Source organism: Tamandua tetradactyla, chromosome 11, assembly GCF_023851605.1.
Source record: "Tamandua tetradactyla isolate mTamTet1 chromosome 11, mTamTet1.pri, whole genome shotgun sequence".
In the NCBI taxonomy this organism is placed as follows: domain Eukaryota; kingdom Metazoa; phylum Chordata; class Mammalia; order Pilosa; family Myrmecophagidae; genus Tamandua; species Tamandua tetradactyla.
This window is the reverse complement of record NC_135337.1, coordinates 43,636,089-43,662,432: the sequence shown is the minus strand read 5'-3', so window position 1 is coordinate 43,662,432 and position 26,344 is coordinate 43,636,089.

Genomic DNA, 26,344 nt, shown 5'->3' with positions numbered 1-26,344 from the left:
CAAGGAGAGGAAGGAGAAAGAAGACTAGCATCCGGGTACTTAGGGAATAATGTAGATTGTGCAGGAGCGTCGGGTCTGCCTTCCGAGTGCTTCATTGGATCATCAAATCGTCTTTGGGAGTCTTATGCTCATTGACCTGTGACTGGTGATTAGAAACTATTTTTGCCAGGCTAATGAAGCTATTTCATTGCTATTCTCATAATTCCAGACCTCTATAATCTGTCATGGAAGTGGCTCTTCTATGTATCATTATGCATTTGAGATAAACAACAGAAGGTAGTTGTGAAATTGTTAATGAAATTATTCTAATACAAATAATTTAGGAAGTATATCAAGTGGCATTTGGATCTGGTGCTTCTGTTGTCGAATTTATCACCTTTCTAACCTTTTCTTTTACACCTTATTAGAACATCTATCAAGGTAATGAAAACTAGATACCAGAATAAAGGCAGCACATGCTGACAAGTTCTAAAATAACAAGAACGGTAATTAGTGTAAGCAATTCTTTTGAACAAAATGGCAAACAAACAAACAAAAAACCACCACAGCAACAAACAAGGCTCACCTGTTTTTATGATAAAACCCAAACAGATTTTGGGTCCATAAAGAAGAAATAATTGCTTAACTAACCAAAGTGATACAGTTCATTGTTTTTCTATTGCAAATAAGTGAACATTTATATAGTTCCCCCCCCCCAAGCACATGCATAATTTGGGTTTTTTCGTATGATTTACATATGACGTTTGAAGAGAGAGGTTTTACAAAGTCATAAAGTGATCTTCCTTGTGAAAGCAGTGTCCTTTCTCATTAATGGCACGGATGTTTTCCCCAAACACTCATTCCCTGCTCAAGACACTGTAGCTGCTAATGAGGAAAACACAGCAAGTCCCTCCGTTGAATGTTTTCCTTTGTTTATCTACAGGGAGTTAGCTCTGCAATGGGAAGACTCCCTTAGTATCAATGAGTCTGAAAGTACTCAAATTCTGCCAAGAGGAAAATCATAAAGCTTTGTGTGCCCACAGTTTAATCTAAAGCAATGCAAAAGGGACCCTATCATCTCAAAGAAGATCAACTAACTGTTTCCATTGTCTCTGTCTATAAACACATCCCTTCTTGTTTACATGAGTTCCATTTCTGTTACAGGGTCAGCGGTTGACAATGCTAAAAGATGCAGATCTAAAATGACAACCTATGACACTCACACTTGTCGCTTGTAAAAAGGTATATGATGTTTTTCAACCTATTTGATATTTCCAGAGCAGTTCTGGTTACTGGCAAATCAGTCCTTGAAAACTCTTCCATCCCCAATAATAATGAGCATCTTCAGATGGATTAAAATAAAAAGTGAGCATTAATTCAGAATATGAATTAAGAGAATATGGTCGATGGTGAAACAGTACAAAGCTACCCATGCATTTTAGTTTCATGTATAAAATACAAATAGCGTGTGAACTCTCCCTTGTGCCCCCAGAGAAAGCTACAAGCTTTTCTTCTGAAGGGTGTTCAAAATATGCTATTTGAAACATAATAACCTATAAATAAAACATAAAGCTTGCCAAAATTATTTTTTCACCCCTATATGGGATTTTAGACACTGCTCTGAACTCTGATTTTCTCCTGAGATGCAATTTAAGAGCTTAAAAAAATGTCGTTAAAAGACTTCCTATGAAATATGCAGGTTTTTTCAAAATTTGTGTTTCTGTAAGGCCAAATTGCTCTGTTGTTATAAATACTGTATGTAAAATTGCCAGATTGCCTGGCATTCCATTTTTACAGGGATACTGCATCATTAAGCATTGAAAGAATATAATATAACTATTCAAACTGCTTAAAATATTTTGTAACCATAAATTATTATCCAAAAATATTTTTCGAGTAGATAAAAAGAGTTGTCAATTCTGCATAGTGAATGCCTCATAAGGGGCTCGTTTGTGGTTGAAAACTGAATAAAAGTAGTAAATTAAGACCAGACTGAACCATAGAGAAGCTGTAATCCACTGCAGATTTCCTTGGTGAATGAAGTATTGTTGTGTGAATTTATCCTCCTTGCTTGTACAGTTAACCAGCCACATCTGGGGCCAAAGCGCTGTCTGTGCTCACAGACAACGGGGGGTTCACTCACCCCAAGGAGGCAAGCCCAGGCTGATTTACATTGTATTGATAAGCGCAAAATAAATTTCACAATGGTTTCACGGGGGCTGGCCGTCAAAGGGCAGATAGTATATTGAAGATGAACTATTGTTAAGGGAGGGGAGCGAAATGCACAATAAGCATGCACTTGAGAAAGCGCAGTTGACACTGGGTGTTGAGCTATCTAACAGGCATGATGCTAGCAGAGAAGGTCTTCATCAAGCCAACTGCAAGGTGGGCATGGAAACAGACAGAAGCGTTTGGGGTTTCTGAATACAGTGAGAGCTGAGAGCTGACTGAAGTGTGCTATAGATTAAAGGACAATCACTCACTGAAAATATTCAATTTCAAGAATTTGAATAGCTTACAGACATAGAAACCCATATGATTATTTGATCCGGTACTGCTGATTTCCCTGTGTTGTTTGTCATCAGCCACCATAATTAATGAGCAAGACCCCATAAGTCTTGACAATGATTCGCTTTCGTCTTAACTCTGTGTAATTGTGTGTGGGGGTGTGTGATTACATGCCAATAAAACAACTGATTGGCCTCTTTGTAAAGGAGAGTAAAGGGAGCTGTGAGTCATATCTTCTCTATTAATTATTTTTCTTTTAGAAACCAATATTTCCAAAGGACATTAATTTTGATTTTGCTGCTAAAGGATTGAGGTTGCCCTTCATGCTTTACAAAATATTACCAACTGAGAGCAAAAATGAAAATTGTAAGTGAACATTATTTCAAAAAGCTTTTTAATTATTCAGGAAAATTGCTCATACTTCTCTGTAACTTGTTTCAAGTTCACTTTGCAAGAGACATGAGAAAAGAGAAGGAAAAAATGCTTCTTTATTCTGGGAGGGTCGATATCTAAAAGTGCCTGACCCTTTTCTAAAAACGTATTTTATAAATAAGATCAACTCTGCAAGAGAAAGTTTAATCTTGAACATAAGCAGGTACTTGTACCTTAATGTTGCAGAAAAATATATGGAAAGTATGAACATGCTAGCCTGTTACAGTATTTCAATCCTTCAGTTAAAGAAACTTCTATTATTTGCAGGGTTATAATATTGCTTTTATTTAGAAAGAAAAATATTTAGGCTATTGAAATCTCAATCAGATTCAGCAGCTCAATTAAAGAATAAACGAAGCTTTCTATTTGAGAAAAAGCCACTGGGATTTCATACAACACAGATCTCCTTACATCAGTGAAGAGATTCCAGAAAGCATTAGCTCTTCCAAATCTGTGCTAGATTTTGTTTGATTTTTGAAGAATAAAATTTATAATTACCATCTTCCCTTAATTAAGGTAAACTATAACTTGATTATACTCATTACATCTTTACAAAGGTGCCTGTTTCTGAGGAAAGCACAATCTTAAACCCCTCACATTATAGGATAATATATTCCATCAGTACTTTTGGAGTCAGTGGGAAAGGGGTACCATGTTAGTTGGATGTGGTGTTAGCTCAAATTGCAAATACTTATGAGTGCCAGGACTTAAAGACAATATTTCTCCAATCAAACACAACATGTAAGGGCTACAACCCCACCCTCACTCTACCCACAGGACACACACACACGTGGGAAGTTTGAAGGAGAAAACTTCAGTCATCGACTTGTGCTTTGGAGTCATAGTTTCTAAAATGGTGGTAGATTTAGTAAAATAAAGATTTAATTTTATACTTTCCCATGGCTTCTCTGTATTAAAACAACATAGTAAAGTAGTAGGATTTCCCCTTAAAAGAACAAAATGCACTCATTAGCGTTTGTAATCTGGTGGTGTGCAGCATGGTACGTGTTGTGAAAAGGTTATGGATCCGCTTGCTGTGTGCATCAAAAGTGGAGAGGTGAGAGGTGAGAGTCTCTTTGTTGCAAGTGCGGAGAAATAATCATTTAAAGTTCAGTTGCACTCAAAAAAAGAACATTTGTTTAATAAGTAACTCATTTTGGGATATGCTGCACTTTTAAAGGTTACAGAGTAGACCAATTTGCCAGTGATATCAGCATGTACTATTAAAGTCATTGGTCCTATTAAAATGATCCTTTGCAAAATTCAGATTGCACGTCTGCTCATGTATCCCACCGCACATCAAGAAAATGTCTAAATTATAGTGGTCTCAAGGACATCTTGCCTTGTGCACTTTACATACTCAGATTCTCCTAAAAGCAACAATAGAATACTAGGAGGGAAAATATTTGAGTATACAACTCGCCCCAAAACACACCACATCTGTTCATTCTATTTTATTTCCTTCTTTCAGTTTTATTAATTCAGAAGAACATGCCTACATGTCACACTTTATGGGATATCTCACTGCATATCTTGTACTGTGTACCAATAACAATCTGGTCAAAAACTTCTACATAAGTGAAAAAAAAAATTGAATCAGCTATATAAATCAAATTGTTATTTCTTTTCTCTTCTATACCAAGATGAACTTCCCTTCCCTCTGCTCCCCCAGAAAAGCCAAAGAAAATTTGGTTTGGCAATAAAATGGAATATTAATCTGATATGTAGATCAAAAAAAAAAAGTAATAATTGTAACATGCAAAAATCTTTTACTATCTGATCTTTTTTCCACAAGATCCGAGAAAGGGTAGTAAATTCATTTAACATAATTTTTGTGCTCTTAAAAGTTATTTTCCTTTAGGGGATTGATGCACAACAAATAAAAGCAGTTTTGCTGTTTTTATATTTAGCATTTCATTCTCTTTGTGGAGTAGTGTTTTAAATTGGCATAATTTTCTCTAGAAGATTAGAGTCTAAAAGTAAAAAGAACTTTGAGAAAAGCTGTGTAGGACACGAACTCTTCTGAATTGTTGATTGCTTAAGATGTACATTTATTTTTTTTTCTTCACATAGGTGGCAAAGCTCCCGGTTGTGATATTTTGCTGGTGGCAGATAGTGAGTTCTCAGATTTTTATAATGAGTTGGTGTTTAACATAGGCTGAGTCAGAAGTTCCATTGCAGTTTGGAAATAATACATTTTCATGCAAACTTCTAAGGGCTGTCATTTAGATTAAAGAAACCAGACAGTTTATAACGCTTACCCTAATGCAGAGAACCGTCTTTATGTACCTAAGACATTTACAATTGGAAGAAAATACGACACACTTATTTCAAGAACTTTGCTAAGAATCAAGTTATTCTCTTCATTTGCCTTGCTTTTCATTTGAAAGAGGGCAAAATCTATTTCCTGGGCAATTTTACAGAGCAAAGATATTAATACTTTGGGGTTTAATTGTATCCTGTGTTTAAATACACTGTGGGTGAAACCCCAGACCTCTGCTTAATTGCTGTGAGAAAATAGCCTGATTTCTCTAAGATTAGGCACACGCGTATGTATACTTTGACCCAAGAGTGTCTCCTTCAGAATTAATCTTCTAAGGTAGAGGGATTTGCTTTTATATGTGCAGCAGAGCCATTCGTGACAAACGGCGCCTAATAAACTAACTTCACCCCCACCAACCTTGCTTCTGCTGTCAACGTTTTTATTTGTCTGTTCATTTCACACATCTCTTGTCCAGTGGCTGATTAGCAAAAAACAAGCCTAAATGAAGCAGAACGAATAATTTTAATGGCATTTTTTAAATTAGAGGACTTTGAAATTTAAATCAGATACTTCAAAAATAAAACAGGACAAAAACTTTCAGTTTTGCTAATGAAACAGAAAGTGTTCTAAAATAACTCCTTTTATGTAAACATCGTAGCCCTGTGAAAAGACAAACAATTCATATTTACTTAAAATTTTGTTCTGCAGCTGTATTTTGTTGGATTCGTCTAATGCATGAAAGCACTTTTTCTTTTCCATCAGCTACATCAGAATTGTTTTTGTAAGATGTAGCAGAATGTTCTGGTTTTAAAATATTTATATTAATCAAAGTTAGTGCTGTTTATATTTTTTGGCAATAGGGCTTTTCTTTAAAAGTGATGCACTTCCATTTAACTAAACAAAAGTGTTGAAATGGCTTGTCATATAAACTTCAACATAATACAGTTGGCAAAAGAAATTTCGAAGACGGGGAAAAAAGAGAAGCGAGTTTCCAGGCTGCCGGTTAAATGTGGATTAATAAAATGGACAACATTGGTAATTTTCAAGATTTTCCTGAGGAAATGTCATTCATTGCCACTTATAAACTGGTTACCTGGTTGAAAGGTTTGAATTCAAGCTTCTTAGTCTGTTTCTTGGAGCACTGGGAAGTCAAGCCTAAGAGCTGGCTAAAAATAATGACAAGCCACTAAGCCAGAGGAGCTTACTAAATCATTCAGTTTTAAACACACACACACACACACACACACACACACACAAAGCCTCCTCTATATTTAATATATTTCCAAACTCCTTTGTTACTTGCCTACAAGCTTCTTTATTTGTGAATAGACATAATTATAACTACAGCATTTTTTTTTTCCTGTCAAGCCTCCTGCTATTGTCATTGATATAAGTTTTGGATGTCTGGTATAGAACCATATGGTCCATCTATACTCTCATAAGATAATGGAGTCTTTATTAAAGGCCTTTTAAACAGCAAGCCAACATTGATTAAATTCATATACAGATGAAATAATTTCGTTATCAGTTTTTTGTAGTTTGGGTAAGCCCAAATAATCTGAAAGTTTAATAAGACTGGGTTTGAAATAGATTGTTCTATTTGAGATTTTTTTAAAGTTTCATTCAGTAGTTTAAATTGCATTTATTCACTTCTGAGGAAATTAATCTTAAACAGGAAGGGTTGATCCAGAGCATTTAGTCTCTTTCAAGGAGGGATGTTTAGGTGCTTTTTTTCTTTCAGGGGAAGGTAAGCATATCAACCAAACAGGAGATATTATTATGCATTGCAGGTAAAAGGGCTAAAGGTCTCCTGTTCGAATTTTTGGCCCTTCCAAAATCCCTGATGTTTAGTTATTATTTTTTTTTTAGTTTATATAATTCCTAGCCAGAAGTTGATTCCCAAAACACCATTTTCAGAGGAGATGTGAGATTATTATTGCATTTTGAGTTGAGAATGAAAAATCCAACAGTGGTTCCTGGTTAATACTTCATGCATGGCCCTTCAATTTCCAGATGAGGCTAATTCGTTTCTTTGGCCTTTAGCATTACAACTTTATTTTCAAAGTTTGGTTAAAATAATCAAGGGCACGTAAAAACATTTAAAGGGTCAATAGGAAATAACTAGAATCTTTAAATACCTCATTCAGGATATAAAGTGGGAGGGGAAGTGCAGGAAAAGTCATAGAATGATAAATATAAAATTTAAATCTCTAAATTAATTTAATTTACCAGTTAAAGCCAATGAAAATAAACATGCATTCCACTATGTTACACCATTATGAATTATTATTAATATCTTGTTTCCAATTTTATGTAATTTTTGTGTAATCCAAATCTATGCATTAGCCTGGGTAGGGGGTTTTGCTTCAAGTAATTGACATTATATAGTCCAAAGCACAGAAAGAAGAAAACATAACCATAATCTTTACCCACTTCTAAACAGAGGGGGATAATCAGAACAATTCTTCTATTATGTGGCCTCCCTCTTCATGCAGTTTCCTTTGAAGTCTGAGGAAGCCAGAGGAGCCAAGGCTGAGAAAGTGGCTGGAGTAAAGGAATGAATATTATCAGGTCAGATTCTCATAACCAGGTTTTATGCCACATTACCCATTGGGTTTCTACAATGCAGAGCCTTTTATTATTGTTTTACCTTCTGGTTTATTCCAATTTCTAAAAATATTTTAGGGATTTTTTCTTAAGCATATGTATTTGAGCTTCCTAAGGCTAGATCCATGATAAAAATAAATCTTTTTTTTTTTTTTTTAGAACAAACTGAAGACCTAAAAAGCCATCACTTTGTGGTTATATGTAAGTCTAGATTAATCATACACACTGGCCAATTAAATGAGTATCCAGAGCGACTATACTGCAGAAAGTAACTAAAGTTCTGAAGTAGGGGTAGGTTTATTTACGTGTTGAGCAGTTTTCTCTCACTTCTTGTCATCTTCAAAGAAACATGTAGGATTGCATTTATGTCATTTAACTAAATTTCAGGTTTTCTACTGACACTTCAAAGCTTATTTTTTAGCCATTTTCTGTTACAAATATTTTCCCTGGCAGCATGAATGTGTATGAATGGATAGCAGATAACGTTACATAAACTTAAACAGTGATGGACAGTCATTTGACTTAAGTGAGTTGTGCAAAGATTATCTTCAGTTTCAAAATCTTCAAAAAGAGGGAAATTTCTGAAGGCAGGAATTAGATCTAATTTTCCAGGCTACAAAGCTAAGCCAAATTCTTCCTCTAATTAATAAACATTTTCTGAGCATCTAAATTGCATGATAGGTATTAGAGATAAAAAGTCAAATCACACAACTCTTAAAAAATTCAAAGTCTAACTGGGGGAGAAAGACATATTAATAACAATGACAAAAAGAAATATAAATATCAAAATCACAAGTATGTATTTAGTGCCAGAGCAGCACAGAGAGGGAAGCTTTTCATTCCTACTGGAGTTTGGCAAAAAGTGCTGGGTTGGTCAATACCAGTTTCAAAGAAAAGTGATACATAAACTGTGTCTTAGAGAATAAGTAGGTATTCAACAAACAGGAAAGGAAGGCAGGGGCATTCCAGGCAGAAGGAATAGCATGGATTCAAACCAGGGCAAGTCTTATTCAGGGAACAAGAAGTTGTCGAGTATGACTGTAGCATATGGTGTACAGGCTGTATGGCAGGGAAAGAGTCTACCATAATTCGGCTCCAAATTGCAGCCCAATAAACAAAGCCTTTTATGTTATGCTAAAGAGTTGAGACTTTATCCAGGAAGCAGTGGAGAGTCACCAAAATGTTTTAACTGGGGAGTGACATAATCAGAATTGCATTTTAAAGGATAACTGGCATCAGTAGAGAAAATGGCTTAGAGAATAACAAGAATAGAATAAAAGATATCACAGAGAGGCTGAAAACTGAACATGAGAGCCTTTGCCATGGTAATAAATTAAGGAGAAGTTTTAGGAGGTAAAACTAAAAAAAAAAAATTGGCACCCTCAATTTACACAACCTTTCATGTGCATACTGTTAGGTTTGGGTCAGAGTGACGTGGGTAGAAAAAGATTTTCCACTATGGTTTGTTGTAGAAGATGGGGTGGGGGGCAGGTGTCATGTTATAATTCCTAGAAGCAGGGCCTAAGACTGAGATTATTATGAAAATGATTTATTAAGGAGTGCTCTTGGGAAAAGAGAAGCAGAATGGGGAAGAGGAAGATAACTAAGCAAGGATGTGGTTAACGACTAAAAACTAACTTAGCCTGATCTCTTCTAAAGCGCTGAAGCATAAACTGTAACACAGGGTTATCCCCTCTTATCTTCAGGTAGGGTAATTCTCAGGTGAGGCCAATTCTTTGGGAAGGACGCAGCCTGAATTCAAACAGCCAAACACTCACAGCAGCTAGGAGAGAGAAGGGGCACCAAAAACAACCACTGCAGTCTACCCCTTGTATTGTTCAGATTAAGTTTACTTCATCCTTAGGTGCCCTGGGATCCTGGTTGGTCATATTTTCTGAGCTAATGAATAAGAGAAGGTTTAGCAGAGCAAACTATAGCTCTCTCTGCTATAGCTTGTCCCAAGGCCCTAACTGATATTCAACATCCCCTTCCTCCATCACCCTTCTAGGTCCTCCCCGTTAACTTGTTAGTACTTCTGCAGGTCCAGGTGGACTGCCTGGATGGGTAAACCATATTCTCATTTCTAAGGTGTGTGGGCGCCTGGTTATTTTTATTCACTAATGAGTTGTGGTGGCTGTGATTGCTCATTGCAGTTAAAACAGAGCAGGAGAATACTGACATATGCCTCAATGGATCACCTGAAGGATCCCTATCTCCAAAGTGTGGCAGCATTTCTACCTCCTTGTAATAATTAGGGTCAGTTACTCCTGCCATTATAGTAACCTCTTTTGCTGGCTGGTCAATCAGTACAAAGAACTCAAAATAATCTGATATCCGCCGTAGCTTTGAGTTTACTGAAATTCTTATACTTTCCTCCATATCCTCTGGTGGAAGTTTATGCCCTCTGGGTTCTTAGAGTCATGTAGTCTAAAGTAGCAGGGGTTTTTCATTAGGAATGATAGTGAGTGGAGTCCCCCTTATTTTCACTCCTTGATTCCTGGATTCATGTATTTACCTATTGGAGACAGCATTATATAATATCCATTGGTTTAAAGTCTGTACTGAACTCTGAAAGAGGGTGACCGTCCTCATTGAGTGTCATTTCTAAATTGGTGCTTTAGTTGTGCCAATATGGACCAGTGAACCCTATGGCCAAGTGCCCATTGACATACCTACCCCTTTGCCATAAAGTGAGTTCTTTAGACCAATTAACATTATGTTATTCATACAGTGTACAAATGTAATGTTCTGCAGAGTATTCAGATACTTCCAATCCCTTCAGACTATATTTTGGCTGAGAACCAAAGACTTAACATAGCACTGGAACAAGACTATGACCCCTGTAGTTCATGCCATACGAATTAAACCCCTTCTGATCCTCTTTCCTGATGGGTATTGAAAATAACATGTTTGCCAGATCAATAATCACACACCTCATAACTAGTTAACTAGTTCTAGTAAATACATCACATGCAGCAAAGCAGCTGCCATTGGCACTACAACTTGGATCAGTTGGCAGTAGTCTGTTGTCATGTGCCATGATCCATCCAGCTGTTGTAGAGGCCAAATTGGTGAATTAAATGGGGTTATGTTAGGGATCCCACCTCTGCATCCATTAACTCTTTGAGAGTAGCTTTAATCTGTGCCTTTTCCCTTAGTCTATAACATTGCTTTGGATTTACTTTCTTGGCCAAAGGGGGCAGTCTCAAGGGCTTCCAGTTGGCTTTTGCTAATTTAATGGTAGATAAAATAATCAGGGAGTTTTGCCAACCTCTTATAGGTTCATGCCAATTATGTATTCAGGAACTACAGAAATGTTACTTGGTAGATGTGTTATCCTAGTATACCTATTGTGAGGTGGATCTGAGTTCTGGCTCCATTTACTTCCTAACACTTTTATGCCCCTTCTCTAATGGAGGGCCCATTATGATGATATCAGCAGTAAGTTAGTTATACCCTGTATCTTGTGGTCCTAGAAAGATATAACTGTTCTCTTTTCACCAGTGTACAGTTTGCTGAGTAAATAGTTCATGGCTTTGCTTGGGAAGGACTGAGGAGTCACACACATGCTATATTATTGCAGGAGCTTTCTCAGGGGACACAGTGTCTCCTGCAGTCAGTGAATTCTGGGTCTCAGAACTTGCTATGACCTGGAGACAGAGCAAGAGATCATGACTTTTCACTGAGCTACCCAGCTTCGGCCTTTTGCACATCTATTATTTATCTCCTTTGATTTTATATATATATAAAGTTATATATATGAAATGATAACTTTGTTGTTTGCCCATCTATTTTGTCCTCATACAAGTTTGCTTTCCCATTGATCCTTTGGGACAGTCCTCACTCACCCCATGCCCACTAGCAGCTCTTCCAACTTTGCTGCCCATTGGAGTCATTACACCTACTTTGCTTCTGGCCATTAAGTGCTGTTCCACTCCTTGCTAATCTGGAATACTGTCATCCCCTTGCTACAAGGAACCCTTTCCTGTCCAGGGCCTAAAAAGGCCTCTGCCTCTCTACAGCTTCAGAATCCTCCTCATCAGCACACTCTTCATCGTGTGAGTAAATACAATGTCCTGTGAGGCCCCGAGGAACAGAGTCATAAATGGGTTTTTTGGTCTTTCATAGTTGACCCATTTTTCCATGCCCCCACCCTTGTTTTTAATTGTTCGATCTTTCCTTCAAACCTACTATTAGGGTCTCTATTTCATTTAATGCGGGTCATCCTTTCCCAAGCTACCGAAGCTATCCCAGTTGTATGTTAGACTTATCTGTCAGAGCCTTGCCAGGGTGCTAAATTGGTGTCAGAACAGAGAAACTCCACATCAAAACTGTCCCTTACGTAGCTTTCTATCTTACCCATCTTGGTCCAGCACCTTCAGGACCTACTCCCAGGCAAACTTTTGGGGCATATATTAGTAATTAACGATGCATACCCACCACCAGTGATGAGGGCCTCATCACCATCCCTCTCCAGAATCCTATCTTAGAGTTAGCTTTCTAGAACCACTTCCAATACCACCTATCTTGGCTTGGGTTCCCTAAAAACAAAACCTTAGAAAAGGATTCGTATAAAACTGATTTATTAAAGTAGTGCTCTCTGGAAAAAGGGACAAGGGTGGCAGGAGAGAGTAATGAATGAAAGTAACGCTGTGTGCTCAGCTATAGACTGTAGAATCTTGGTTCCATAAGAAACTATGGTGCACCAATGCTTAATCCATCCTTCTAGCAAGGGGGCCAATCTCTTGTTCCCCTTGTATAAGTCACTCATTTACTGCTGGATACCCCTGTGAAGGTAAACTCCCAAGCAAGGCAGCTTCCTTTCTGTGAAGAAGGGGTAGCTGTAAGCTCTTAGTAACGAACACAGCAGCTGGGGTATGGATGTTCCCTTTCTCTCCCCTGGAAGCGTGGAAGCATTTTCATAAATGTTATGAAAATTTGGAAATGGAGTGGTTAAAATGCAAAGAATATTAATCTAACCAAAAAAAGGTGCAAAATAATACCCGTCAGTTTTTGTTGTATACCTAATTGGTGTTGTGGTTATCACTTTTAGCCCATTCATGATAACTAGAGCCAACATACTTAAAGTAGATCGAATTTAATGACACTTTGGGAGCAGTTAAGAGAAGTATGGCCAGTACCAAGTTGACAAAAAATATATAGCCTCATACATGAGAAAAAACCCACAGCTAATGTACTCAGTGATGAAAGACTAAAAGCAGTAAGAACTGGAATAAGACAAGGATGCTGGCTTCCAACACTGCTATCCAACATTGTACTGGAAGTCCTTGCCAGAGAAATTAGGCAAGAAAAAAAAAAAGGCATAGAAATTGGAAAGAAGGAAGTAAAACTATTTCAATTCACTGATGACATAATCCTTTATATATATAGAAGAACCCAAATAACCCACAAGAAAACTACTAAAATTGTTGAATAAATTCAGCAAAGTCGCTGGCTACAAGATTAACACCCAAATCAGTTGTGTTTCTATACATAACCAAAGACTATTCTGAAATGAAAATTGAAAAAAAATCCCATTCACAATAGCTCAAAAAAGAATAAAATACCTAGAAATAAATTTAACTAAGGAGGTGAAGAACTTCTACACTGAAAATGATGAAACATTGCTAAAAGAAATAAAAGAACTAAATAAATGGCAAGACACCCTGTGTTCATGATTAGGAACACATAATATTAAAAAGTCAAAATTACCCAAAGCTGAGAAAGATCAGAGGTGATGGTGGATTTATACAGAGAAGGTAAGGTTTAACAAATGAGTATGATTGCGGAATCATTATACTGGTATTTCTTTTAATCTCCAGTATCTTTGAGTAGCTAGAAGTAAAAACCTAAAATTGTGGAATTGTAACCATACCAAACTCTAAAATCTGTTCTACAACTAATTGTTGCTATGTGCTTTGAAATGTATTGCTTTTTTGTATATCTGTAATTTTTCACAAAAAAGAAAAAACATGATTGTGATGATAAAAAAAGACAAAAAAATTACCCAAAGCTATCTATTAGATTCAGTACAATACTTTCAAAATCCCAGCAGCCTTTTTTGCAGAAATGGAAAAGCCAATCCTCAAACTCATATGAAATCACAAGAGTCCCTGAGTAGTTGAATCAGTATTGCAAAGGAAGGACAAAGTTGGAAGGCTCATACTTGCTGATTTCAAAACTTCCTACAAACCACAGCAATCAAAACAGTGTAGTACTGACGTGAAGATAGACACATAGACAAATGGAATAGAACTGAAAGTTCAGAACTAGACCCACACATCTACAGTCAATTGATTCTTTTTAAAGGGTGTCAAGTGCATTAACTGGGGAAGTAGTGGTCTCTTCAACAAATTTGGCACAACTAGATGTACAGATACAAAAGAATAAAGTTAGGCCCCTGCCTCATACCATATACAAAATGGATCAAAGGCCTAATGATAAGAGATAAAACCACAAAACTCCTAGAAGAAAATGTAGGGGAGAAATATTCATAAACTTGAATTTGGTAGTGAATTCCTAAATATAACACCAAAAGCATGAGCAACAAAAGAAAAAAATAGATAAAATGTATTTCATCAAAATTAGAAACTTTTTCTGTGAAAGAACACTATGAAGAAAGTGAAGACAGCCTATGGAGTAGGAGAAAGTAATTGTGGACCATATATTTGATAAGGGTTTAATAACCAGAATATATAAAGAACTGCTACAATGCAACCACAAAGAGACAAATAACCCAATTTTAAAATGGGCAAAAGACTTGAGTGGACATTTCTCTAAAGAAGATGTACAAATGGCCAATGAACACATGAACAGCCATCAGGGAAATGCAAATCAGAACCAGAATGAGAAACCATTGCTCACCCACTGAGATGGCTATAATACCTTTTTTTTCTTTTTTTGGCATGGGCAGGCTCTGGAAATCGAACCTGGGTTTCCAGCATGGCAGATGAGAATTCTGCCACTGAGCCACCACTGTACCACCCATGGCTATAATTTTAAAAACTGTAAGTAATGTGTTGGCGAGGATGCAAAAAAATAGGAAAATTTATATATTGTTCGTGGTACTGTAGAATGGTACAACCACTGTGGAAATCAGTTTGGCAATTCCTCAGAAAATCGGAAATAGTATTACCATATGACCTGGCAATCCCACTTCTTGGTATATACCCCAAAGAATTGACAGCAGTGATTTGTAGATACTTGTACACCAGTGTTTATGTCAGCAATATTCATAATAGCCAAAAGGTGGAAGCAAATGAGTGTCCCTCAATGGGAGAACTAAGACTTCAGAAACACAAACTGTGGTCTATGTATACAATGGGGTATTATTCAGCCATAAAAAGGAGTGCGGTTCTGACACATGCCACAACATGGATGAATCTTGAGGAAATCACGTTGAGTGAAATAAGCCAGACACAAAAAGACAAATATTGAATCTTGCTTATAAGAAATACCCAGAAGAAGCAAACTTTATAGAGACAAACAGTGATTATAGATAACCAGGGGCAAGTAGGGCTGGTGGGACAGGAAGAATAAATAACAATTTAACTTATGAGTAGTTTCTGTTTGAGGTGGCAAAAAGGTAGGGTTAATAGATGTCGGAAATGGTACCACAATATTGTGAATATAATTACCACTATTGAATATGGTTTAAAAAGGCGAACTTTGTGCTCTATTTTATGTTACTAAAATAAAAAGGCAAAACAAATAGCCCCAATTTCTCATATCATCTGGTGTTCAGTAATAAATAGTGTAATGATGGAACCCAACTACATCAGTTCCTATCCCACTCTATTCTTTATTAGTCATGTGAGCTTGAATAACTTAACCCAAATTTCTTGATTTCCTTATCTGTAAAATGGGTATAAAACTAGTCTCTGTCTCATAAGGTCACCGTGGGGAACAAAAATGAACTGACCCTTAGAAGTATTTACAGTGGTACTTTGTAAATAGTGTCCGCTCAGTAAATGTTAACTTATTATTGTTGGTGTCAATATTTGTTCTGATTACTAACTTATCTGCCGTTATATATACATGTAGCTTTTCCAGTGCATACTTACTTTGTGTTGTAGGCTCTAATTCCTCTTAGTCCTGCACTTCAGAATGTTATAAAATAAAATCAAGTTAGATCTCGGGCAAAATTCTAAATCTTCCTAGGTACCAAGAAAAGCTGCAAAGAGCTGTATTCCTGAGGTCTTTCTACAGACATGGATTGGAAGTGTACATATGCTTCTCAACAAAAACCATCACAAAAATGTTTCTCTATCCACCCTCCAATGTGAGATAATTATCCTTTAAATTCTTTTTTTTTTTTTTCTTACATGGGCAGGCACCGGGGATTGAACCCTGGTCCTCTGGCATGGCGGGCAAGCCTTCTCGCCTGCTGAGCCACCGTGGCCTGTCCGATAATTATCCTTTAGTCCCAAAACCTTACAAAGCTTCCAATTTGAGGTACAATTAAAAGCTATGTTGTAATTTTGTGAAGATTGTTAGCAGGGCTGAGCCTAAACCAGAACTTTCAGAGAGTTTGAAAATAGGAATTTGTACCTATTTCCACACATATGTGTATAACTATATATTCAGAAGCACATAAAGAATATTGTTTATTGTATATTTATGTATAATGCTTCGGGATATCACCAGTTTCCAGTTTTTAAATTTATAATTTTACTTTTGAAATTATAATAATGCTCACAGTACATGCTTTTGTCCTTTGGACTCACATGAAATATATCTGATCCCCATAGGCTATGGCACTTCTTCTTCTCTTCATCTTTATAAATCACTGCTCAATAAACAAGGAAATAGGAGCCATGCAACCAGAGAAATTTGGAACAAAGACCATAATTATTTGATGAGCAAAACATCTGGAAAGGGATCATGGCCTTATTATCTTTCAAAAATAGTTAATGAAACTCTTCTTTTAGTTTGCTGAAGAATTGTAGGTGGAAATGCTTCATCAAACATTAACTAAGAAAATGTATGCCAAAGCTTTGGAGAAGTCAAGTTGTCATTCTGCTCCATAAATATTTATTCTGCAGATGTTTTTTAAACCTACCAGTTTCCTTTTTATAAGGAAAAGTTAAGTTGGCATATTTATTTTAGATTATATTACAGAACTTTTCAACAGGATTTTTTTAATTCAATTCTTTTTTTTATTTAAAATCAGTGGATTGAATTGAACATATCATGATGTCGTAGAAATTCTCATATTTATCAAGAGAATGATTGGTCTCAACTGCTATGTCTCCTCCTTAGCACTGTAAAAATCTGCTTTGAAAAATTAGAAATCATTTGAATCCATTTCTTCAGAAAAAAATATTTAAAATCAAAAAGCTATTGGACAATAGCCTTGCAAAATAAACTGGAGACTTAAGTTGTTTTCGACCACAATGTAATTCTGCCTTTCTGGTTTAAAACTTCATTCTCTCATAAGGGTTTAAGTATAATATATTAAGTAAGAACTGTATAATGTGAACCAGCAAACACATTAACACACTGCATTGTGTCTATTTGATTCAATCACCGAGCACTTATTGAGCACCAATAAATGCTATAGACTGTGACAGGTGCTAAGAATGCAAAAATTAAATGGTAGTTACTACCCTCAGGGAACTCATAGTCTAATAGAAGTGGCAGACACTTCTGCAACTATCCATAATACAGTATGACAAGTGCTGTACTAGCTGCATCAGCCAAGTTTTATGGGAGAAGGAAAAAAAATCCTTGCTGCTCAAATGCAGTTTAAAATTGAGAAATGCAATACTTTTTACGAAGCAAAGGTCACCAAGGAAGTCAGTCGACATACGAATGAAGATTAGAAACATCTTTGGGAGAACGAATTTAGAAGAAATTTCTTAACTCTTACCTCCCAGTAAAATGACAGTAAGAACATTTAGAGTCACAAGATCATGAGCAATATGCCTCCTTCAATATCTCGAGATTATTTTATGGGGCCTAACTTGTGATTGTAATGACAGATTTCATTCCATTCAAGAGCTTCTCTGTAAACTGCTATGAATGTGCTAAATTTCATTAATATCATTTAACAATTACAAAAGGTCATTACTTCAAGGTGGTAGCCAACTACAAATTAAAATTAAATTTGCACTGTGGAATATTTAGTACCACAGGTCAAAGTGGTCACAATCAATATCTAAGAAAATCTGAAGCAAAGTACTCAGCTCCTTATTCAGTTAATAAACTCATTTTGTCAGCAGGATATAATTATATGCACCTACAATATGAATGTGTTGCCTTGGCATTTGCTTTCATATCTCTTTAGGCTATTAATCTATTACCCAGCACAGTTCTTAATCTGATTTATCTATTCCTCCCCCATTTTCCTTCCCAGAATCCTTAGATTTTACTTTATTTACCAGACAAGTTACCAAACAAGGTGGTTAAAGTATATCAAGCAACAGATATCTCTGGCTTGACAGATGTTTGTTGTTTTTCTTGAAAGAGTTCCCACACATCTGCTTTTATTTGGGAGGTAACACTCAGGACTAAATAATCTTTAATTGTCTGTCTCAATAAATTCAACTTGACTTTTGGGTGGTGGCCGGATGCCACTGGCTCAATTGCTACTTGTTAAACTCTTCCCTCATCTGTCTGTCTTCAGCCAGTGAAATGAAGTTGGCCTTATCTTTCCGAATATTAAAATAACCTGATTAACATTTAAAGGCATTTTATGAAATGAAGGGTTAAACACAGTCTCTGCCCTGTGAATTTATAGCTTGGTAAAAAGGCACCTTACAAACAAAGAAAAGATGGAGAGATATTCTTCCTGAAAAAAAGCACATGACAATGGGAAAAAGCCAATTGTCTCTTTTCTAATTCTTTGTCTTTGACATCTGTCATTTTGGGGAGAGGTTATGTGGGTGTTGGGTGTATTAGAGTAGTAGTTGAAAAGTTCTCTTCATCCTGTGGTGCCAAGTCTCTCCCCCTTGTCAATAACTTCCTAACTTACATTATTACTTTCAGATATTTTTCTCTATAGCTCACAGTTGCAGCATTACGTTTGCAAATAGTTGACATGTCTCAATTAAAGTTTGGAAAACAAAATAGCAGCAGCAATCACTATGGTTAAAATACGTGACTTTATCTAGCATTTTACAACTTTCAAAGCACTTTACATGTATCATCTCATTTGATCCTCACCACAACCCTGAGGCTACTTAGGGCATTTTACAGATGAGAAAACCAAATACTTGGTTGGGATCTCCCAGAAGGCTATTTTAAGACAGGGATTCAAGCGTAAGTAGTTTTAACTTAGCCAGGAAAAGAAAAGAAACCCAATAAAAGGTACATTTTCAAGGTAGTTTCCATTCTGGCAATTGGGGCTCAGCCCTGCTGGACCATTCTGAAAGACAGCATAGAGTACAACTCAGCTTTCAACTAGTCAAAGGGCAAGGAACCTTAGATATTAATCTATCACCCCCCTATGCATCCATCTTTGGTTGTAGTCTGCTTCCAGCAATAACAACCCATTGGAACTTCCGGTTTGCTTTATGTATAAACTGAGCATATTCCCAGAGCCAGAAAAAAGTTATCAGGCAGAGAGTTACAGATGTTCACAGTGAGCCATCTTTGGGGTGCAGAAGTGAATACTGAGGGAACATGGGCGGGGCAGGACAGGGTCTTCTAACCAAACCTCGGCAGGGTTAAGTGATTTATCCATTCGACATCCCACAGCCACTACAGGCAAGACCAGGAAAGGAGCTAGGCCTCTGAGTGTGTGGACAGATTCCCAGATACAGTAAAATAGACAGCATTCCTACTGCTCAGAGGATAGGGCAGGAGAGGGAGCAGAGAAGCAAGAGTGTACCAAAACATGAAAAATATCTTTGAAAAGGTCTTATAGTAATTGAAGAGTAATTCACCTTGTACATATAATAAAACTTACTCAAAACCTGCAAAGTAATATCAGTATACAGTCCGCTACATAACAAACATACTGATACCCTGCCAAGGTTTTCAGTCAGATTGGAGGCATTTTGCCAGGGCCACCAGGACAAATTTTAGTAGTTACAAGGGCCACAATACATTTGAAGGACACATTGTATTGCAGAAAATTTTGACACAAGGGAATAGGCAAACACTATGAGGAAAAGTCACAGCCATCATGTGTGGGTCACCACTCAACAACCTGTTCGTATCGGTGTCACTCACCTATCAGTAGCAGTAGGTTTCTGTAGTTGTGAAATATGTGCATCCAGATGTGAAGGTATTTATGCCGCTTACTCAGTAAACCAGACCGGGGCTTTAGGCACCCCTGAGTTTTCAATTAATGTTGTTGACAGAATGAATGGCTATTTATGCCAACTAACCTTTCATGTTCATTCACAGTGCACAATACCTAAGTCTAAAAGATCTCATCTAAATGCCTAACCCCTTAGGAGGGTGCTTATGGATTCCATTGCATATTATATATTGGGAAACATAAGGTTCAATGATTCTATCTAATCAGCAGAGTGGACCTTACATTCCAGCAAATGCTGCCGAAGCTTTGTTCCACAATGGGGCATTAGCCTTCAACTTATTCAATAAGTCGAATGTCTGATTATACAAAGATCTTAGGAAACCAATGCCTAAACTTAACCCACCCAAGGAAGCCCCGCACTTACCACCCTCACCACTCATATATTTAGGAAGAGGATACCTACCAAGGAAAATAATTTTCCTATGTGTAGCAAATCCATCCATCTGACCATGTGTACAAGGGCCTAGCACACAGTTGGAGCCCAATAAATGTTTCCTGACTTTACTCCAACAAGAAAATAGCAACACTATCTTCCCTGGCCTCTGTGAGCTCTAAGATTTCTATAGCATGATATATTTCCAGGGAGGTGTAATGTGCTCAGTAAAAGTGAGTAACCCCCATCACTCCACACGTCCCACAGTCTCCTCAAGCCTGGAGAGAAATTGCTAAACGTTATCTCAAACAGGTTTTCCTGGTAGATGAGTGAAAGTCTGCCTTACTACTTTGGATTAGAAATGGAGAATTTATCTTTTATCCAGGGTATGGACAGGTGAGTAAAAAAAATAAGGAGTAAAAAGTAAATAAATAATAGGGGGACAAGGGGTAAAAGAAATTGGGTAGATGGAAATACCAGTGGTAAATGAGAGGGAGGGGTAAGGAACATGGTATGTGTGAGTTTTTTCTTTTTTATTTTTTTTTTCTGAAGTGATGTGAGTGTTCTAGAAAATGATCAGGGTTATGAATATACAACTATGATGATATTGTGAGCCTTTGATTGTTATATACCATGTATGGAATGTGTTGTGTGAAGATCTATCAATAAAAATATTTAAAAAAAAAGAAATGGAAAATTTCATTAAGGTTAGTCAAAGTCAAGACAATAATTTATCATTCTGTGTGGCTTTATTACATTAAAAAAAGAGCTTTCAAAAGTACCTTACCTTTTTTTTCAGCCATACATTGGCCCTATAAAGTGGGTAGGGATTACTGTCCCCATTTATTGGATAAGAAAACTGAGGGCCATTAAGCTTAAGGGATGGCCCCAAAGTTATATATTTAAATGGATGAAAAGCCAGAATTCCATTCAGGTGACATGGGAGACAGATACCAATGCAAGTTCCTCAAATATCATTTAAAATAACACATTTTAAAAGTTCAAGCTATGTTTCCCAAGTTTTGAGACTCCATATAAAAAGTACAGGCATGTTTGTTTACATCTGCAAAGCAAATTAAATGTGCAGTCGATGCATTATTGATGTATGTTATTTTAATTCCTAAGAAGTATGTGTATCAAATTACATATGCAAGAGAAACTGTATTACAAGTACTCGTATTTACATGCATTTCTGTTTGCAATTCGCTATTTACTGCTTAGGATAGTTACATAACATGACACTATTTTAAAAATCAGACAAGCTAGTAATTGTTCCAGTGCACAGATCAGGTTTGGACATCAGGAAACTCCAGTCTGGAATGGGAATGTCCCGAGACCAGAAGCTCCTCATCAGGGGTGCAGATGTAATCCAGCAAAGCTGTCAGACCAGTGTCTCCAAAGCCCTTGAATTGTAAATTCACAAGAAGATCTTAGAGGTTTTACAACATTTGCCCATAGATTCTAGGAGAATTTCAGTGGTTCTACTCCATCTCTAACTTATTCTTTTCCAACTATAGCTCATTTCTCCCTGAAACCTTTCTTCTGCTTTATGGTTAGTGCAGACAAGAAGGGGCAAACAGGCTGGAATAGACCCCAGGCCCACTAGACCTCATCTAGGGTACGGACAGACAGACATCCTGGGCAAATTTTCACAGAAATCCCTGGGAATACCAAGACCCCACCAGTAGGGGATATTGCTGGGCCCAGTTTGCAGCATGCATTATGACTAACAGATGGAGCTGGAAGAAAATTGACAAATTATTTCACATAAAATACTCATTGAATAGATCAGGAAATGATTCTTCAGGAGCCTAGCGTCTTGCCCAAGTCAATAGCAGAGCTAAAGATAATGCATATGTTGCAAAATACATTTGTTCACCTCAAAACATGGCAGATAAACAAGACAGAGCAGTGGTAAGACTGGTGGACCAGATTTCAAGGCATGATCTTGCTTTACTTAGAGGCCTTGAGACAGAATCCTACAAGTGAAAGTCTGGCCTCCCTGCTTAAATAATGAAGTTAAAATGTACTTGTAAAAAGGCTTAGATCTTTCATCTAAATTCCTAAATCATATTCATTCAGTGTCATGCCTAAGTATTATAATAATGAAAAGGAACAGCCAGTCTGAAACAGAAAGGCTGCTGATAGATGCTAAAATAATGAGCATGCTTCCTTCCCGTGCATAGGTGATCATTGGAGAGAGAGAAGGGCATGCCCAGCAATTGCTTTTTTCTTGAAGTAGTGCAGGTTTAGGAGGATGATTTATAAACCTCAACACATTGAAGACCAAAAAAATAAATCATTAAGTAGCATGGCTCATGATTCAACTTGGATTTTTTCCCCCCTAACATGAGTAATAAATTGCGTGGGCTTTAATAATTTATAGGAGATGTTGTTATAATGTGAGAATATTAACTATAGTGAGTCTTTTAATTTGCTGGTGATGTCAATAGTGTGCTGAAGTGTTTCTTCTACAGGAAAGCAATACCACTCTCCTGCACAGTTGTATTTTGACACTTCAGTCAGAGGCTGCTGGGGACCAGATGAGACGGTTCACTTTAGCCCCGAGTTTATCAAGCTGAAGCATGTCCCGCAGGAATTACACGCTGCAGAGAGAATTCAACAGAACGGTTTGAAACCGCTTAGAATCATATTAGCACCTTCACACATAACCCGTTTCTCCCCTGTTTTTGTGGGACGAATAACCTGACTAAGGCCATTTCATTTCTGCCCAGGACAACTACTCAGGATTGCTACCCCAAAAAAATAATAAGTAAATAAAAAGATGAAAAGGAATGTAAAAAAAAAACTAAAGGATGGTGATGGGTACATTACCCTGTAAATGTCACTAAATTGTGCATTTTTAAATTGTTAGGTAAATTTATGTTATGTGTATTTACCACAATTAAAAAAAAAAAACTAAAGGAAAGAACAATGAGAAAGCTGTCAAAATGTTCTAGCTTCATCTGGGAATGCTGCCAATGTCTTCTCAGTTAATAATGTCCTTCCCAGATTTCCTCAGATGTTTTCTCATCATTCCACAAATTATAATGTGATAATAGCAACTCTCTCATATTTCAGAAATACCTCCTTACCCCCTGCCTGTATTTTTCACTCATGAAGGAAAGAGCCATGTAACAGTTTAGTGGCTAACAGACCCAGAAAAATAGTTAATACAGAGCAGAAAGGGACAGAATGAGAGAAAAGAGAAGAAGTAGCAGTTCGCGAGATGATGGCATGGGAAAATAGGTTCCCTGTGTGGCAGCACAGAGTACTATCAGATCTAGAGAATCAGCCAGGCACCGTCCCCAAAGTTTAATTCAAATTTTGAAACCACTCCTATAAATGAAAACTTACCTCTTTTTGTATTCAAAGCAACACCCCTCAATATAGTTTTTCTTAAATGCTTTTATTTTAAAAATAAGCAATAAGTTTAGAGATTAAAATGAAGAGACATGAAGGTATCTCAAAATAAAAAGTTAAAAAAAATGAATTGACAAACACAGGCAGGAACCTGCAGAATTAGAGAAGTGTCAAAGTGGAAGAGCTGTTGCTAATATATTGGCACATGACGGTCAAAGATCAATGAATAGTTATTGAAACTAGTGGATGAATGGACAGACCAAAGGCTTAAAGCTTAATTCCTCTCTCTCTTAACGACTATTCCTTCTTTGAATATTTGTTCAAACATTTTCCCTTTGGCCAGAAATAATTAGTACCTCCGTCCAAATCCAATCTAAAGGTAGGCCTTTCTCTCATATCCCAAACCCAAGAAATTCTCACCAATCCCATCCCATTTGGCCATTTGTCTTTTAGCCCTCAGTACTTCATCCTGCTTCCCTCAGATTCTAGTTCAAGGTTTGGTTCTTTCCAAAGTAGGTGTGTGCAAATCAACATATAATTGCTTCTTTTCCAGAAAATGTAGGTGCATGCTTGTTTTAGTTTGAAATCTGCCAGAATGTGATATACCAGAAATGGGATGGCTTTTTTTAAAGAAGAATTTATTAAGTTGCAAGTTTACAGTTCTAAGGCCATGAAAATGTCTAAATTGAGACAAGGCTATGAAAATGTCCAAATTAAGGCTCCAGGGAAAGATACCTTGGTTCAAGAAGGCTGATGATGTTCAGGATTTCTCTCTCAGCTGGAAAGGCATGTGGCAACATCTGTTAGTTTTCTCTCCTCATTTCATAAGGCTTCTTCAACAGCTTCCCCAGGGTTCTGTTCATTCTGTTGGCTCTGTTGGGTCTGTAGCTCTTGTGGCTCTGAGCTTTTTCCAAAATAGTTCCCTTTTGAAAGGCTCCAATTAAGCAACCCCACCTTGAATGAATGGGACACATCTCTATATGTTCTAGTTTGCAAGCTGCCAGAATGCAATACACCTGAAATTGAATGGCTTTTAAAAAGGGGAATTTATAAAGTTGCAAGTTTACAGTTCTAAGGCTATGAAAATGTCCAAATTAAGGCACCAACAAGAGGTGACCTTTACTCGAGAAAGGTCAATAAAGTTTGGGGTTTCTCTCTCAGCTGGGAAGCACAGGGTGAGCGCTGTCTCTTCAATGGTTTCACCAGGGTTCTGTCAGTTTTGGTGGCTCTCTGGCTCTCAAGCTTTTTCCAAAATGGTTCCCTCTTAAAGGGATCCAATAAGCAACACCACCTTGAATGGGTGAGACACATCTCCATGGAAACCACCTAATCAAAAGTTATCACCCACAACTGGTTGAGTCATATCTCCATGGAAACAATCTAAAAGCTCCCACCCAGCAATATTGAATGAGGATTAAGGAATTTGACTTTTCCAGAGTACACAACAGATTCAAGCCGGCATACCATGGAAAGCATCTAATAAAAAATTACCACTCACAATTGGTTGTGTCACATTTCCATGGGCACAATCAAAAAGATTCTACCCAGCAATACTGAATAAGGATTAAAGAACATGGTTTTTCTGGGATATGTACTAGCTTCAAACCGGCACAATGCCTATACATTAAATGCTTTCATAACTAAATCACCTCATAATAACACCAAGTCCATAAGCCAATTCATAGACCAACCCATGATATAAGAAAATTTTGATATATTAAGGAATTTTTTGAAACTGCCAACTTTTTTAAAATATTGTTTTGTACTTCACAGTGCCATACATTAATCAACTGTTAACATTCTGAGTAACACCCGCGAGTGGAATGCTACATGGTAATTTGCGCTATTAGACAGGCTCAGAAGGAGCTGACCAGGAAGAAAGGACAATGGGGAAAGTATTTTACTATTAATCAGTATATGACCAACATCATTTTTTACCCCCAACAAAAGAAGAAAACAAGCACAGACTTCTCCATCAAAGTCTAATCCTACTCCCCCCTTTGCCCTAAATTGACCCTGGTTTCTCTATTAATGTCTATAGGAGGTTACTACTTTTGTCAGAGCGATGGTTCTTGAACTTTGTTTGGCAAAGGAATGCCTTTCCTTTGGCCGTATCTTACATGGATCCCACCATCTTAAACAGAATGTGGGAGAACTACTTTGGTTGAAAGGGTGAGAAGAGGTCTAGAGGACCATATCCTCAACTCCACATCTCAGGCACTCTATGGAATCCTGAAGATCAGGGAGATGCAGCTTGAAAACCCTTGGGTCAGACTTATCACTAAAGTAACAGGACAAGTTATATTCAAAAGAGAACAAAATAAATATCTAAGTTAATAAAAAAAAAATTCAAAGCAATGGAAACAGCCAATGGCAAGCAACCATCTCACATTGTTGAGTTTTAATAACTGAGTACTGAGAACTGAGCTGTCAAACCCAAGACTAGGAGATTTGCCAGAATGGCAAGATTTTCAACACTAAAATCAACACAGTCCTGGACAAATCAGGACAATTAGTCACACTCTCTTTGAGAGTACAGGTGACGAGTTAA